The following is a 17,046-nucleotide window of genomic DNA, read 5'->3' on the forward strand; positions in this document are numbered from 1 at the left end:
TGTCCTTTCGGTCATAACCCAAAGCTCATGACCATAGGTGAGGATGGGAACGTAGATGGACCGGTAAATTGAGAGCTTTGCCTTCCGGCTCAGCTCCTTCTTCACCACAATGGATCGATACAGCGTCCGCATTACTGAAGACGCCGCACCGATCCGCCTGTCGATCTCACAATCCACTCTTCCCTCACTCGTGTACAAGACTCCTAGGTACTTGAACTCCTCCACTTGGGGCAGGGTCTCCTCCCCAACCCGGGGATGGCACTCCACCCTTTTCCGGGCGAGTCACATGGAGGTGCTGATTCTCATCACAGTTGCTTCACACTCGGCTGCAAACTGATTCAGTGAGAGCTGAAGATCCTGGTCAGATGAAGCCATCAGGACCACATCATCTGCAAAAAGCAGAGACCTAATCCTGCAGCCACCAAACCGGAACCCCTCAACGCCTTGACTGCGCCTAGAAATTCTGTCCGTAAAAGTTCTGAACAGAATGGGTGACAAAGGACAGCCTTGGCGGAGTCCAACCTTCACTGGAAACGTTTCTGTCAGGCTTGGACTTGGATTTGGTTTACTCCTTCGATGCAGAGAGGATACGGGACGAGCCAGGCGTGGATGTAAGTACATGGTTTATTTGAATGCTAAATACAAAAATAATCGAACTAAGGGCGCTCACAAAGAGGTACAAAAACTTGGCTACAAAAATACAAACAGGAAAAGAAAACACCTGCTCTATGGCATGAAAGACAATAAACTATAGACTTAAACTTGCACTGTGGCAGATCTATGAACAACTACAACAAAAACACTTACTGTGACCGAAACAAGGGGCATGGATAGCAGGTATTCGTGAAAGGCATGAAGCAGAATGTAAATAGCAAGGAAATCAAAGTTCCCAGACTGATGAACTGAAGAAAATTACTTAAATACTGGCTGTGATAATCAGAGACAGGTGCGGGACTGAGGGCTGGGGCGTGACAAGGTGGGAACTAATGTGTTGGCATGGAAACAAAAACAAACCAGGAAATGCCAAGACAGAACTTAAATGTCCAAAAAACTAAAAATAACCGGACCAAAACCAAAACATAAACTTCCAGGCGTGACAGTTTCCGACTTACAATGGGGACCAAGCTCTGACACTGATCATACAGGGAGTGGACCGCCACAATCAGACAGTCCGATACCCCATACTCTCTGAGCACTCCCCACAGGACTTCCCGAGGGACACGGTCGAATGCCTTCTCCAAGTCCACAAAGCACATGTAGACTGGTTGGGCAAACTCCCATGCACCCTCAAGAACCCTGCCGAGAGTATAGAGCTGGTCCATAGTTCCAAAACCATACTGTTCCTCCTGAATCCGAGGTTCGACTATCCGGCGTAGCCTCCTCTCCAGTACACCTGAATAAACCTTACCAGGAAGGCTGAAGAGTGTGATCCCACCATAGTTGGAACACACCGGCAATGCGGACCAAGCTCTGACACTGATCATACAGGGAGTGGACCGCCACAATCAGACAGTCCGATACCCCATACTCTCTGAGCACTCCCCACAGGACTTCCCGAGGGACACGGTCGAAGGCCTTCTCCTAGTCCACAAAGCATACGTTTTCCGTTCGGGCTCCAGTACTCTGGAATGCCCTCCCGGTAACAGTTCGAGATGCTACCTCAGTAGAAGCATTTAAGTCTCACCTTAAAACTCATCTGTATACTCTAGCCTTTAAATAGACCTCCTTTTTAGACCAGTTGATCTGCCGCTTCTTTTCTTTCTCCTATGTCCCCCCCCTCCCTTGTGGAGGGGGTCTGTTCCGATGACCATGGATGAAGTACTGGCTGTCCAGAGTCGAGACCCAGGATGGACCGCTCGTCGGGACCCAGGATGGACCGCTCGCCTGTGTATCGGTTGGGGACATCTCTACGCTGCTGATCCGCCTCCGCTTGGGATGGTTTCCTGTGGACGGGACTCTCGCTGCTGTCTTGGATCCGCTTTGAACTGAACTCTCGTGGGTGTGTTGGAGCCACTATGGATTGAACTTTCACAGTATCATGTTAGACCCGCTCGACATCCATTGCTTTCGGTCCCCTAGAGGGGGGGGGGGGGGTTGCCCACATCTGAGGTCCTCTCCAAGGTTTCTCATAGTCAGCATTGTCACTGGCGTCCCACTGGATGTGAATTCTCCCTGCCCACTGGGTGTGAGTTTTCCTTGCCCTTTTGTGGGTTCTTCCGAGGATGTCGTAGTCGTAATGATTTGTGCAGTCCTTTGAGACATTTGTGATTTGAAGCTATATAAATAAACATTGATTGATTGACTGATAGACCGGTTGGGCAAACTCCCATGCACCCTCAAGGACCCTGCCCAGAGTATAGAGCTGGTCCATAGTTCCAAAACCATACTGTTCCTCCTGAATCCGAGGTTCGACTATCCGGCGTAGCCTCCTCTCCAGTACACCTGAATAAACCTTACCAGGTAGGCTGAGGAGTGTGATCCCACCATAGTTGGAACACACTTTGGTCCCCCTTCTTAAAGAGAGGAACCACTACTCCGGTCTACCAATCCAGAGGTACCACCCCTGGTGTTGCAGAGTCTTGTCAACCAAGACAACCCCCAGGATGTCACAGGGTTACGTCAAACTTTCCCTGACTGCTAATTGAAAGATTATGATTATTATTCCCAACAAGATTATATTTGCAAAATTCGGGTCCTTCAAATGGACGAAGTGGAGATTTACTATTTGTTCATCTCTGCTCCACTTCCAGTCACATCTGGGCTGCTGAATAAAAAGCTTTTCTCTGTTTCGAGTTGTTTTTTTAACCGCTCTAGACAGAGGTTGAGGGGGTTTTTGGGGATGTTTTCCACGCACACGACATACAGCACAATGTGTTCTTCTCTTTAGTCCGTCTTCAAGGAGCAACCTTTTGAAATATTTACGCTTATAGAGCCCGATGGGAAAATATAGAATACAGATGTTTTTTTGTTTTGTTTTTTCGCTTATGACACTCTTTTTACTGCATGTTGAATTTCCTTTTTAGCCTCCTCAAAAGAGGCTGTGTGTGTCTGTTTAGATGTTTGTGGCCGGGCCAGAAGTAACACACATTTATTTACCAGATGACTCAGAGGTTCCAAAAAAAAATGTCCTCTTGGTGGTAGGGAACATCACAAATCCGGTGGCATATCTTCTGTGTTGTATGCTCAGTGTTGCGTATGTCTGACATATGGGGCCGCATGTCAACATGCATATAAGACGCGGGTGTGTGTGTGTGGGTGTGTGTGTGTGTGTGTGTGTGTGTGTGTGTTCTGGCAAGGCTGACTTAGTGGGGACATGGCTCTTTTTTACACAGTCACCTTTAGAGCAGCCCTAGTGTGTGAATGTGAGTGTGAATGTTGTCTGTCTATCTGTGTTGGCCCTGCGATGAGGTGGCGATTTGTCCAGGGTGTACCCTGCCTTCCACCCGGTTGAACCAGATGACTCAGAGGTTCCAAAAAAAAAATGTCCTCTTGGTGGTAGGGAACATCACAAATCTGGTGGCATATCTTCTGTGTTCTATGCTCAGTGTTGCGTATGTCTGACATATGGGGCCGCATGTCAACATGCATATAAGACGCGGGTGTGTGTGTGTGTGTGTGTGTGTGTGTGTGTGTGTGTGTGTGTTCTGGCAAGGCTGACTTAGTGGGGACATGGCTCTTTTTTTACACAGTCACCTTTAGAGCAGCCCTAGTGTGTGAATGTGAGTGTGAATGTTGTCTGTCTATCTGTGTTGGCCCTGCGATGAGGTGGCGACTTGTCCAGGGTGTACCCCACCTTCCGCCCGATTGTAGCTGAGATAGGCACCAGCGCCCCCCGTGACCCCGAAAGGGAATAAGCTGTAGAAAATGGATGGATGGATGGACCTTTAGAGCATATTTGCCAACCTTGAGACCTCCGATTTCGGGAGGTGGGGGGTGGGGGGCATGGTTGGGGGTTGGGCGAGGGGCGTGGTTAATTAAGAGGGGAGGTGTAAAGTGATGCCAGAAATGTTCCTTCGTGGATGCGTGGACATGAACATGGCAAGAAGTAAGAAATAATGAATTTATTCTAAGTAACAAAGGGAGCAAAATAACAAAAACACTGGAGCTAAGAAGGGTTTTAAGGAAATATGAGCGCTGCACACACACACAGCTAAAAGTCGTCTGCTTTAACCGCATAATTACACAGTATTTTGGAGATCTGTGTTGCTGAATCTAATTTGTTCAATTAATATTGGAGACGTCAAAGAAGAAAGATGTAGGTGGGAAGCTTTAGCCTATGGGTGTCAAACCCTGGCCCGCGGGCCTAATTTGGCCCGCCGTGTAATTTAACATGGCCCTTGAGGCAATATCGAATTAACATTACAGCTGGCCCGCCGTTATTACACAACAGCAGTGCCGCTGTAACACCGCAATTTCTCACACTTGCCAATCCTCCCGAAGTTCAGTGCCCCTCCCGAAAATCTCCCGGGGCCAGCAAAAACATCAGAATCTGTCCCAATGCAATCGCTTATTTTTTTAAGTCTTTTTTTCTCTAGTCCGTTGCTATCATAATCCTCAAACATGAATCTTTCATCCTCGCTCAAATTAATGGGGGCTGGAGAGAGGTAACGATGTCAGGGTCCAAACAGTGGTCAAGGATCGGGGAAGGCAAGCAACAATCCGGTAGGAGGTCGTGGGACAAGGACACGATCACTGAAGACAATGTGGAAGACACAAAGGACATCAAGACGGGAACGAGGAAAACACAAAGAAGGCGAGCACGGAACGAGGGAGAGGTGCCAGACTTGATGCTTACTCAGGTGAGATTGGCCACGTTCTGGCGAAGGCCTCCTGGCTTTGCTGTCTATTTAAACTGCTCCCTCTCGTCAAGACCAGGTGTGCTGATGATAGATTACCTGCAGCTTGCCACGAAAGCGGGGGCGTGTCCGAGCGAGCAGCCAGAGGAGGAACTGTGACCCTCAGATGCAGGATGGAAGTGGGTTCGAATCCTTTCTATAAGAGGATAACTGTAGTGCTATATTCTGAGGATCATGTCATATTTAATTTCAACTTTTTTTTTTTTAAATGGTCCTCAGTTGTCACGTACAAATTTGTGTGAATTATACAACAATACTTAAATTTGGTCCCCAGGAAACATATTACATATTTTTTTTCACCAGGGACCCAAGTAAATATGATCAGCACATTACTTCATCAATCAGGAGATTTAAAGACGTGTATGAGCTATATATATATATATGTATATATATATATATATATGTATATATATATATATATATATATATATATATATATATGTATATATATGGCAACACTAAATGGTCCCTAGTGTGTGAATGTGAGTGTGAATATTGTCCGTATCTGTGTTGGCCCTGCAATGAGGTGGCGATTTGTCCAGGGTGTACACCGCCTTCTGCCGGATTGTAACTGAGATAGGCGCCAGCGCCCCCCCGCGACCCCAAAAGGGAATAAGCGTACATATATATATATATATATATATATATATATATATATATATATATATATATATATATAAGAAATACTTGAATTTCAATTGATTTTAGCGATTTATAAATATGTATGGGGTGGGGTTTGCCCACATATGCAGTCCTCTCCAAGGTTTCTCATAGTCACGGTCACCAACGTCCCACTGGGGTGAGTTTTTCCTTGCCCTTATGTGGGTTTTGTACCGAGGATGTCGTTGTGCAGCCCTTTGAGACACTTGTGATTTAGGGCTATATACATAATTATTTATTGATATATATATATATATATATATATATATATATATATATATATATATATATATATATATATATCCATTTTCTACCGCTTATTCCCTTTTTGGGGTCGCGGGGGGCGCTGGCGCCTATCTCAGCTACAATCGGGCGGACGGCGGGGTACACCCTGGACAAGTCGCCTCCTCATCGCAGTATATATATATATATATATATATATATATATATATATATATATATATAAATGCTTGAATTTCAATTAATTTGTGGGCGGTATAGTTCGGTTGGTAGAGTGGCCGTGCCAGCAACTTGAGGGTTGCAGGTTCGATCCCCGCTTCCGCCATCCTAGTCACTGCCGTTGTGTCCTTGGGCAAGACACTTTACCCACCTGCTCCCAGTGCCACCCACACTGCTTTAAATGTAACTTAGATATTGGGTTTCACTATGTAAAGCGCTTTGAGTCACTAGAGAAAAAGCGCTATATAAATATAATTCACTTCACTTCACAATTCTAGCTATACATATTCTCCTCCTCCCTTCGCCCCACCACCACAACCCCCCTAATCTCCCAAATTTGGAGGTTTCAAAGTTGGCAAGTATGAGAAAGGGGGGTCCCCACAAGTGATGATCAAAACTTGGTCCCCATTCCAAATGATAACCAGTGTGTGTGTGTGTGTGTGTGTGTGTGTGTGTGTGTGTGTTTACGGCTGTTTCCTGCTTCATTTTACTTGTCACTCGGTGCTCTGCAAAGTCTGCGTAGTAACTCGATACACGTGTGATCTGACACAGAGAAGTAGGCAGCCTCCAGAACCTTGACCGTCCCAATTATTGTCAAAGAAAAACATAAAAAACATAGACGGTCAATCAGGTTGTGTTCACGACAGCATCAACGCACGCCTCAGATGACGGCGTATTCTCAAGGGGAGACACTATGGAATGCAATCTTGATTTAAAGTAGTCAGTGTGACGCTTGCATAACAGCGTTGACTAAGTGTCTACTGAACATGACTATCACACATGCAGGGAGTTGTACCGAAATCCATACTTTTATGACGCTGTCAATAGTACACACTTGTGTTGTCCTGATAACAAAGTAGCAAAAAAACACGTCAATAATAAACAAAGCAAAACATGCTCCAGACCAGGGGTCCCCAACATCCGGCCCGCGGGTAGAAACAAGTTAAAAACATATATATATATTTTTTAATTTTATTTTATTATTTTTACTTTTTTTTATTTATTATTTTTTAATATGTTCGTTTTCACTCATCCTACAATCCATTCTCTACCGCTTGTTACTGGGTCTCCTAAGCAGATAAGGCATGCCGGCATCCAAAATCCGTGCACGCCGGTAGTACCAAGTAAAAAAAAAAAAAAATTATACATATATGTATATATATATATTTTTTTATTATTGTTTTTTTAATCTGTTCTTTTTCACCCATCCATCAATCCATTTTCTAACACTTGTTACTGGGTCTCCTAGGCAGAAAAGGCACGCCAGCATCCAAAATCCGGCCCACGGGTAGTGCCGAGTAAAAAAAAAAATATATATATATATATATATATATATATTTTTTTTTTATTATTGTTTTTTTAATCTGGTCTTTTTCACCATCAATCCATTTTCTACCGCTTGTTACTGGGTTTCCTAGGCAGATAAGGCACGCCAGCATCCAAAATCCGGGCCGCGTGTAGTACCAAGTAAAATAAAAAATAATAATAATATTTTAAAAAAAATGTTTTTTTTTTAAATGTTTTTATTATTGTTTTTTTAATCTGTTCTTTTTCACCCACTCACAAATCCATTCTCTACCGCTTGTTACTGGGTCTCCTAAGCAGATAAGGCATGCCGGCATCCAAAATCCGTGCACGCCGGTAGTACCAAGTAAAAAAAAAAAAAAATTATACATATATGTATATATATATTTTTTTTTTTATTATTGTTTTTTTAATCTGTTCTTTTTCACCCATCCATCAATCCATTTTCTAACACTTGTTACTGGGTCTCCTAGGCAGAAAAGGCATGCCAGCATAAAAAATCCGGCCCACGGGTAGTCCGAGTAAAACAAAAAATATATATATATATATATTTTTTTTATTATTGTTTTTTTAATCTGGTCTTTTTCACCATCAATCCATTTTCTACCACTTGTTACTGGTTTTTCTAGGCAGATAAGGCACGCCAGCATCCAAAATCCGGGCCGCGTGTAGTACCAAGTAAAATAAAAAATAATAATAATATTTAAAAAAAAATGTTTTTATTTTTTATTTTTTTATTATTGTTTTTTTAATCTGTTCTTTTTCACCCACTCACAAATCCATTCTCTACCGCTTGTTACTGGGTCTCCTAGGCAGATAAGGCACGCCGGCATCCAAAATCCGGCCCGCGGGTAGCAGCAAGTGAAAAAAAAAAAAAATACTTATTTTAAATTTTTTTAATTTTTTTTATTATTGTTTTTTTAATCTGTTCTTTTTCACCCATCCATCAATCCATTTTCTACCGCTTGTTACTGGGTCTCCTAGGCAGATAAGGCACGCCGGCATCCAAAATCCGGCCCGCGGGTAGTAGCAAGTAAAAAAAAAAAAAAATACTAATTTTAAATTTTTAAATTTTTTTTTATTATTGTTTTTTTAATCTGTTCTTTTTCACCCATCCATCAATCCATTTTCTACCGCTTGTTACTGGGTCTCCTAGGCATATAAGGCATGCCGGCATCCAAAATCCGGCCGGCGGGTAGTAGCAAGTAAAAAAACAACAAAAAACGTTTTTTTTTAATTTTGTATTATTATTTGTTTTAATCCGTCCTTTTTCACCCATCCATCAATCCATTTTCTACCGCTTGTTACTGGGTCTCCTAGGCAGATAAGGCACATCGGCATCCAAAATCCGGCCGGCGGGCAGTACCAAGTAAAAAAACAACAAAATACTTTTTTAAATTGTTTTTATTATTATTATTTGTTTTAATCTGTCCTTTTTCACCCATTCATCAATCCATTCTCTACCGCTTGTTACTGGGTCTCCTAGGCAGATAAGGCACGCCAGCATCCAAAATCCGGCCCGCGGGTAGTGCCAAGTAAAAAAAATTTATATATATAATATTTTTTAAATTTTTTAATTTTTTTATTATTGTTTTTTTTTAATCTTTTCTTTTTCACCCATCCATCAATGCATTCTCTACCGCTTGTTACTGGGTCTCCTAGGCAGATAAGGCATGCCAGCATCCAAAATCCGGGCCGCGGGTAGTAGCAAGTAAAAAAATAAAATAAAATAAAATTTTTAAATTTTTTATTTTTTGAATTTTTTTATTATGTTTTTTTAATCTGTTCTTTTTCACCCACTCATCAATCCATTCTCTACCGCTTGTTACTGGGTCTCCTAGGCAGATAATACACGCCATCATCCAAAATCCGGCCCGTGTGTAGTAGCAAGTAAAAAAAACCCCAAAAAAAAACAACTTGTTTTTTTAATCTATTTATTATTATTATTTGTTTTAATCCATCCTTTTTCACCCATTCATCAATCCATTCTCTACCGCTTGTTACTGGGTCTCCTAGGCAGATAAGGTACGCCAGCATCCAAAATGCAGAGAACAATTTTACTACACCTTGTGACAATAATTGGTACTTTAACTTTAATTTTACAAAAAGTTTACAAAAAAAATTATTATTATTTTTTTAATCATTATTATATGTTTTTTAATCGGCCCCTTTCTACTGCTTGTTACTGTTTTTTTTTTGATTATTTACATACAATTTTTCCTGACAGGGGGTGTATATTGTAGCGTCCCGGAAGAGTTAGTGCTGCAAAGGGTTCTGGGTATTTGTGCTGTTGTGTTTATGTTGTGTTACGGTGCGGAATGTGTTTGTCATTCTTGTTTGGTGTGGGTTCACAGTGTGGCGCATATTTGTAGCAGTTTTAAAGTTGTTTATACGGCCACCCTCAGTGTGACCTGCATGGCTGGTGACCAAGTATGCCTTGCATTCACTTGCGTGTGTGAAAAGCTGTAGATATTATGTGACTTAAAAGGCAGTGCCTTTAAGGCAGGGGGCTCAAACTCACTTTACCTGGGGGTCACTGGATGCAGAGTCCGGGTGAAGAAAAGATTTCTTCAAAAAATGTTTGCATATTCCTCAGCGTGGAATATATTTGTATTTAGCCGACGCACGAAGAATAATGTTTCCGCAAAGTGTGTCGTTCCGTTTTTCCTCCCTACAGCAAGATGGTTTCGGCGATAGCGAGCGCAAAAAAGTGACGGCTCCAGGAATGAAGTGAAGTGAATTATATTTATATAGCGCTTTTTCTCTAGTGACTCAAAGCGCTTTACATAGTGAAACCCAATATCTAAGTTACATTTAAACCAGTGTGGGTGGCACTGGGGGCAGGTGGGTAAAGTGTCTTGCCCAAGGACACAACGGCAGTGACTAGGATGGCACAAGCGGGAATCGAACCTGCAACCCTCAAGTTGCTGGCACGGCCACTCTACCAACCGAGCTATGCCGCCCCAATGTTATCCGGCGTCATATAGTGTTCATCGGGTGAGGCAATGCAAATTAAACTATAGAAAAACAAAAACAATTTGAATTGGTCCAGGTGTATTACTGACGGACAGGTGTGGCAGTGTGACTGCAGCCGGGCACGTAAGAAAACCCTCGTCTCCATGGCAACGTCTCTGTCGATTTCACTCATTTGCCGCTTTTCCACTAATGCAGGGGTAGGCAACCCAGAACGTTGAAAGAGCCATTTTGGACCCAAATAACACGACGTTGTCAAGCACCATTCATATAAAATTTGCGGGCCGCACTAACGTTAATCTTTATCAATCAATCAATCAATGTTTATTTATATAGCCCCAAATCACAAATGTCTCAAAGGACTGCACAAATCATTACGACTACAACATCCTCGGAAGAACCCACAAAAGGGCAAGGAAAACTCACACCCAGTGGGCAGGGAGAATTCACATCCAGTGGGACGCCAGTGACAATGCTGACTATGAGAAACCTTGGAGAGGACCTCAGATGTGGGCAACCCCCCCCCTCTAGGGGACCGAAAGCAATGGATGTCGAGCGGGTCTAACATGATACTGTGAAAGTTCGATCCATAGTGGCTCCAACACAGCCGCGAGAGTTCAGTTCAAAGCGGATCCAAGACAGCAGCGAGAGTCCCGTCCACAGGAAACAATCTCAAGCGGAGGCGGATCAGCAGCGTAGAGATGTCCCCAACCGATACACAGGCGAGCGGTCCATCCTGGGTCCCGACTCTGGACAGCCAGTACTTCATCCATGGTCATCGGACCGGACCCCCTCTACAAGGGAGAGTGGGACATAGGAGAAAGAAAAGAAGCGGCAGATCAACTGGTCTAAAAAGGGGGTCTATTTAAAGGCTAGAGTATGCAGATGAGTTTTAAGGTGAGACTTAAATGCTTCTACTGAGGTAGCATCTCGAACTGTTACCGGGAGGGCATTCCAGAGTACTGGAGCCCGAACGGAAAACGCTCTATAGCCCGCTGACTTTTTTTGGGCTCTAGGAATCACTAATAAGCCGGAGTATTTAGTATTAAGATGGGGGCCGCAAAATAAAGTCTGGCGGGCCGCGTGTCTGAGACCCCTGCTTTAAGGTTTATTGGTGCTCTGTACGTCCGTGTACCACTGCGTACAGCGGCGTTTTGAAAAAGTAATACATTTGACTTTTTGAAACCGATACCGACAAACGCTTTAAAATGTAATTGTCAGAGTTATTTGGTGACGAACCCCAAGATGCAGAGATGGAGTGAGCAAACATGATTTTAATCTAAAATACTACAACTAGAATAAACAAAGGGTACAAACAAAAAGCACGAACATGGGCGGATATAACAAACTAAGGGCTATGAACAAACTAATCGGAAGCAGGGAACAAAAAACAGTAAGCTACAAAACAACTACCCTGCTACGCTGCATTCACACGACCAGTAGGAAGTAGAAAATGACATTGACACCACAATACAAACGATCCAGCGCTGACTGGAGGAACAAAGCAGGTTAAATAGGAGCGGGCTGATTGACACCAGGTGTGGCCAGGTGCCAATCAGACGCAGCTGAGTGAAAACAGGACACAGGGAGACAGACAGGAAGCCGAACCAAAATACTAAACACAGAGGAAACAAACAAAACTAAAACGTAGTCAAACTGTCAAAGCCTGACAGTAATATGGGAAATTATCGATAATAGTCCGATATTATCGGACACCTCTAAAGTGGGGGGTTCGGAAACCAAAGTTTTCCATGCTATTGAATTTGGAAAATATCTCCAAAGTCCAACCTGCAGTAAGCGCCGTCCTCCCTTTCTTTGAGTCACACATGGCCGCCTTCTTCTATATGAGGTCGTTAATTATGTATCGGCGTGTAATTTAGAGTCCGTGCACTCGAGAGAGAGAGAGAGAGCGACGAGATACTTGGAAGTGACATTCTTCTCTTGCTTTTGTTCCTACTCGCTTCATCTTTGTCACCTTTTATTGGACTATTTTGCTTCCTCCCCCTTTATTCCCTCCACCCGGACTGCATGGTGGCACTTTATGCACTCCTTAAAGTCTGGGGGGAAGGGAAAGAAAGAAAGAAAAAAAAAAGTAAATAAAGAGATGCTCTATTCCGTCAGGATTAGTATCATCTCTACCAACGTTGAAATATTTACATCTTATTTTTTCTGAATTCAAGATGTGGTGTTTCCTGATTTTGTTTGAGCCTTTTTTAGTTAGACACCAGAGGACACATCTTTAGGGTTTCTCACAATAAATATATATTTTTAATGACATGTTTTAAATAGGTTAAAATCCAATCTGCACTTTGTTAGAATATATAATATATTTCTGTCTGTCATTCCGTTTTGTGGGAAATAAATGATGAAAAAAACACCTAATTGAATGGTTTGAAAGAGGAGAAAACACGCAAAAAAATGCCAAATTAAATTTTGAAACATAGTTTAAATTCAATTTCGACTTTTTAAAATTCAAAATTCAACCGAAAAAATTGAATGGAAAATCTAGCTAATTCGAATCTTTTTGAAAAAAAAAATTTAAAAATAATTTATGTAACATTATTAGTAATTTTTCCTGATTAAGATTAATTTTAGAATTTTGATATGTTTTAAATAGGTTAAAATCCAATCTGCACTTTGTTAGAATATATAATATATTTCTGTCCGTCATTCCGTCGTACTTTTTTTTTCCTTTCACGGAAGGTTTTTGTAGAGAATAAATGATGAAAAAAACACTTAATTGAACGGTTTAAAAGAGGAGAAAACAGGGCAAAAATGTGAAAATTAAATTTTGAAACAGTGTATTTTCAATTTCGACTTTTTAAAGTACAAAATTCAACCGAAAAAATTCAAGGGAAAAACTAGTTAATTCGAATCTTTTTGAAAAAAAATTAAAAAATATTTTTTGGAACATCATTAGTAATTTTTACTGATTAAGATTAATTTTAGAATTTTGATGACATGTTTTAAATAGGTTAAAATCCAATCTGCACTTTGTTAGAATATATCATATATTTCTGTCTGTCATTCCGTCGTATTTTTTTTTTCCTTTCACGGAAGGTTTTTGTAGGGAATAAATGATGAAAAAAACACCTAATTGAACGGTTTAAAAGAGGAGAAAACACGCCAAAAAATGCCAAATTAAATTTTGAAACATAGTTTAAATTCAATTTCGACTTTTTAAAATTCAAAATTCAACCGAAAAAATTGAAGAGAAAAACTAACTAATTCGAATCTTTTTGAAAAAAATTTAAAAAATAATTTATGGAACATCATTAGTCATTTTTCCTGATTAAGATTATTTTTTTTAATTTTGATGACATGTTTTAAATAGGTTAAAATCCAATCTGCACTTTGTTAGAATATATAATATATTTCTGTCTGTCATTCCGTCGTACTTTTTTTTTCCTTTCACGGAAGGTTTTTGTAGGGAATAAATGATGAAAAAACACCTAATTGAATGGTTTAAAAGAGGAGAAAACACGCCAAAAATGTGAAAATTAAATTTAGAAATTTCGACTTTTTAAAATTCAAAATTCAACCGAAAAAAATTGAAGGGAAAAACTAGCTAATTCAAATTTTTGGGAAAAAATTTCAAAAAATAATTTATGGAACATCATTAGTAATTTTTCCTGATTAAGATTAATTTTAGAATTTTGATGACATGTTTTAAATAGGTTAAAATCCAATCTGCACTTTGTTAGAATATATAATATATTTCTGTCTGTCATTCCGTCGTACTTTTTTTTTCCTTTCACGGAAGGTTTTTGTAGGGAATAAATGATGAAAAAAACACCTAATTGAATGGTTTAAAAGAGGAGAAAACACGCCAAAAATGTGAAAATTTAATTTTGAAATTTCGACTTTTTAAAATTCAAAATTCAACCGAAAAAATTGAAGGGAAAAACTAGCTAATTCGAATTTTTTTGAAATTTAAAAAAAATATAATTTATGGAACATCATTAGTAATTTTTCCTTATTAAGATTAATTTTAGAAATTTTGATGACATGTTTTAAATAGGTTAAAATCCAATCTGCACTTTGTTAGAATATATAATATATTTCTGTCTGTCATTCCGTCGTACTTTTTTTTTCCTTTCACAGAAGGTTTTTGTAGAGAAAAAATGATGAAAAAAACACTTAATTGAATGGTTTAAAAGAGGAGAAAACATGCCAAAAAATGTGAAAATTTAATTTTGAAATTTCGACTTTTTAAAATTCAAAATTCAACCGAAAAAATTAAAGGGAAAAACTAGCTAATTCGAATCTTTTTGAAAAAAATTTAAAAAATAATTTATGGAACATCATTAGTCATTTTTCCTGATTAATATTATTTTTTTGAATTTTGATGACATGTTTTAAATAGGTTAAAATCCAATCTGCACTTTGTTAGAATATATAATATATTTCTGTCTGTCATTCCGTCGTACTTTTTTTTCCTTTCACAGAAGGTTTTGTAGGGAATAAATGATGAAAAAAACACTTAATTGAATGGTTTAAAAGAGGAGAAAACACGCCAAAAATGCGAAAATTAAATTTTGAAACATAGTGTATTTTCAATTTCGACTTTTTAAATTTCAAAATTCAACCGAAAAAATTGAAGAGAAAAACTAGCTAATTTGAATCTTTTTGAAAAAAAATTAAAAAAGAATTTATGGAACATCATTAGTAATTTTTCCTGATTAAGATTAATTTTAGAATGTTGAAGACATGTTTTAAATAGGTTAAAATCCAATCTGCACTTTGTTAGAATATATAATATATTTCTGTCTGTCATTCCGTCGTACTTTTTTTTCCTTTCACGGAAGGTTTTTGTAGGGAATAAATGATGAAAAAAACACTTAATTGAACGGTTTAAAAGAGGAGAAAACACGGCAAAAATGCGAAAATTTAATTTTGAAACATAGTTTAAATTAAATTTCAACTTTTTAAAATTCAAAATTCAACCGAAAAAATTGAAGAGAAAAACTAGCTAATTTGAATCTTTATGAAAAAAATTTAAAAAAGAATTTATGGAACATCATTAGTAATTTTTCCTGATTAAGATTAATTTTTGAATTTTGATGACATGTTTTAAATAGGTTAAAATTCAATCTGCACTTTGTTAGAATATATAACAAATTGGACCAAGCTATATTTCTAACAACCCACAAAAGGGCAAGGAAAACTCACACCCAGTGGGCAGGGAGAATTCACATCCAGTGGGACGCCAGTGACAATGCTGACTATGAGAAACCTTGGAGAGGACCTCAGATGTGGGCAACCCCCCCCCCTCTAGGGGACCGAAAGCAAAGGATGTCGAGCGGGTCTAACATGATACTGTGAAAGTTCAATCCATAGTGGCTCCAACACAGCCGCGAGAGTTCAGTTCAAAGCGGATCCAAGACAGCAGCGAGAATCCCGTCCACAGGAAACCATCTCAAGCGGAGGCGGATCAGCAGCGTAGAGATGTCCCCAACCCATACACAGGCGAGCGGTCCATCCTGGGTCTGGACTCTGGACAGCCAGTACTTCATCCATGGTCATCGGACCGGACCCCCTCCACAAGGGAGGGGGGGACATAGGAGAAAAAACAAAAGAAGCGGCAAATCAACTGGTCTAAAAAGGAGGTCTATTTAAAGGCTAGAGTATACAAATGAGTTTTAAGGTGAGACTTAAATGCTTCTACTGTGGTAGCATCTCGAACTGTTACCGGGAGGGCATTCCAGAGTACTGGAGCCCGAACGGAAAACGCTCTATAGCCCGCAGACTTTTTTTGGGTTTTAGGAATCACTAATAAGCCGGAGTCTTTTGAAGGCAGATTTCTTGCCGGGACATATGGTACAATACAATCGGCAAGATAGGATGGAGCTAGACCGTGTAGTATTTTATACGTAAGTAGTAAAACCTTAAAGTCACATCTTAAGTGCACAGGAAGCCAGTGCAGGTGAGCCAGTATAGGTATATATGTATGTATATATGTATATAAAGGTATATACAGTATAGGTATATATGTATGTATATATGTATATAAAGATATATACAGTACAGGCGTAATGTGATCAAACTTTCTTGTTCTTGTCAAAAGTCTAGCAGCCGCATTTTGTACCAACTGTAATCTTTTAATGCTAGACATGGGGAAACCCGAAAATAATATGTTACAGTAATCGAGACGAGGCGTAACAAAAGCATGGATAATGATCTCGGCGTCTTTAGTGGACAAAATGGAGCGAATTTTAGCGATATTACGGAGATGAAAGAAGGCCGTTTTAGTAACGCTTTTAATGTGTGACTCAAAGGAGAGAGTTGGGTGGAAGATAATACCCAGATTCTTTACCGAGTCACCTTGTTTTATTATTTGGTTGTCAAATGTTAAAGTTGTATTATTAAATAGAGGTCGGTGTCGAGCAGGACCGATAATCAGCATTTCCGTTTTTTTGGCGCTAAGTTGCGAAAAATTAGCGGACATCCATTGTTTGATTTCATTAAGACACGCCTCCAGCTGACTACAATCCGGCGTGTTGGTCAGCTTTAGGGGCATGTAGAGTTGGCGTATTTTGCGTATTATGTTTGTTAACATTGTTTTGCCATCATTTCTTGTCCACAGAAGAATGTTGCGTAACAGAAAATAAAATATGCGGAGCTTAAATTGCTTCTTTTGCGGGTAGGCTTTTAAACGAGGCGGTGGCTTCACACTACACCGCCGTGCTGACACTCTGCACTTTTCACTCCAGCTGGTCAAAGATGACAAAGCTGTATCATTACGCACACACACTTTAATGTAAGCTGACACACACACACACACAAACACACA

The sequence above is a fragment of the Nerophis ophidion genome, linkage group LG19 (assembly GCF_033978795.1).
Source record: "Nerophis ophidion isolate RoL-2023_Sa linkage group LG19, RoL_Noph_v1.0, whole genome shotgun sequence".
Taxonomy (NCBI): domain Eukaryota; kingdom Metazoa; phylum Chordata; class Actinopteri; order Syngnathiformes; family Syngnathidae; genus Nerophis; species Nerophis ophidion.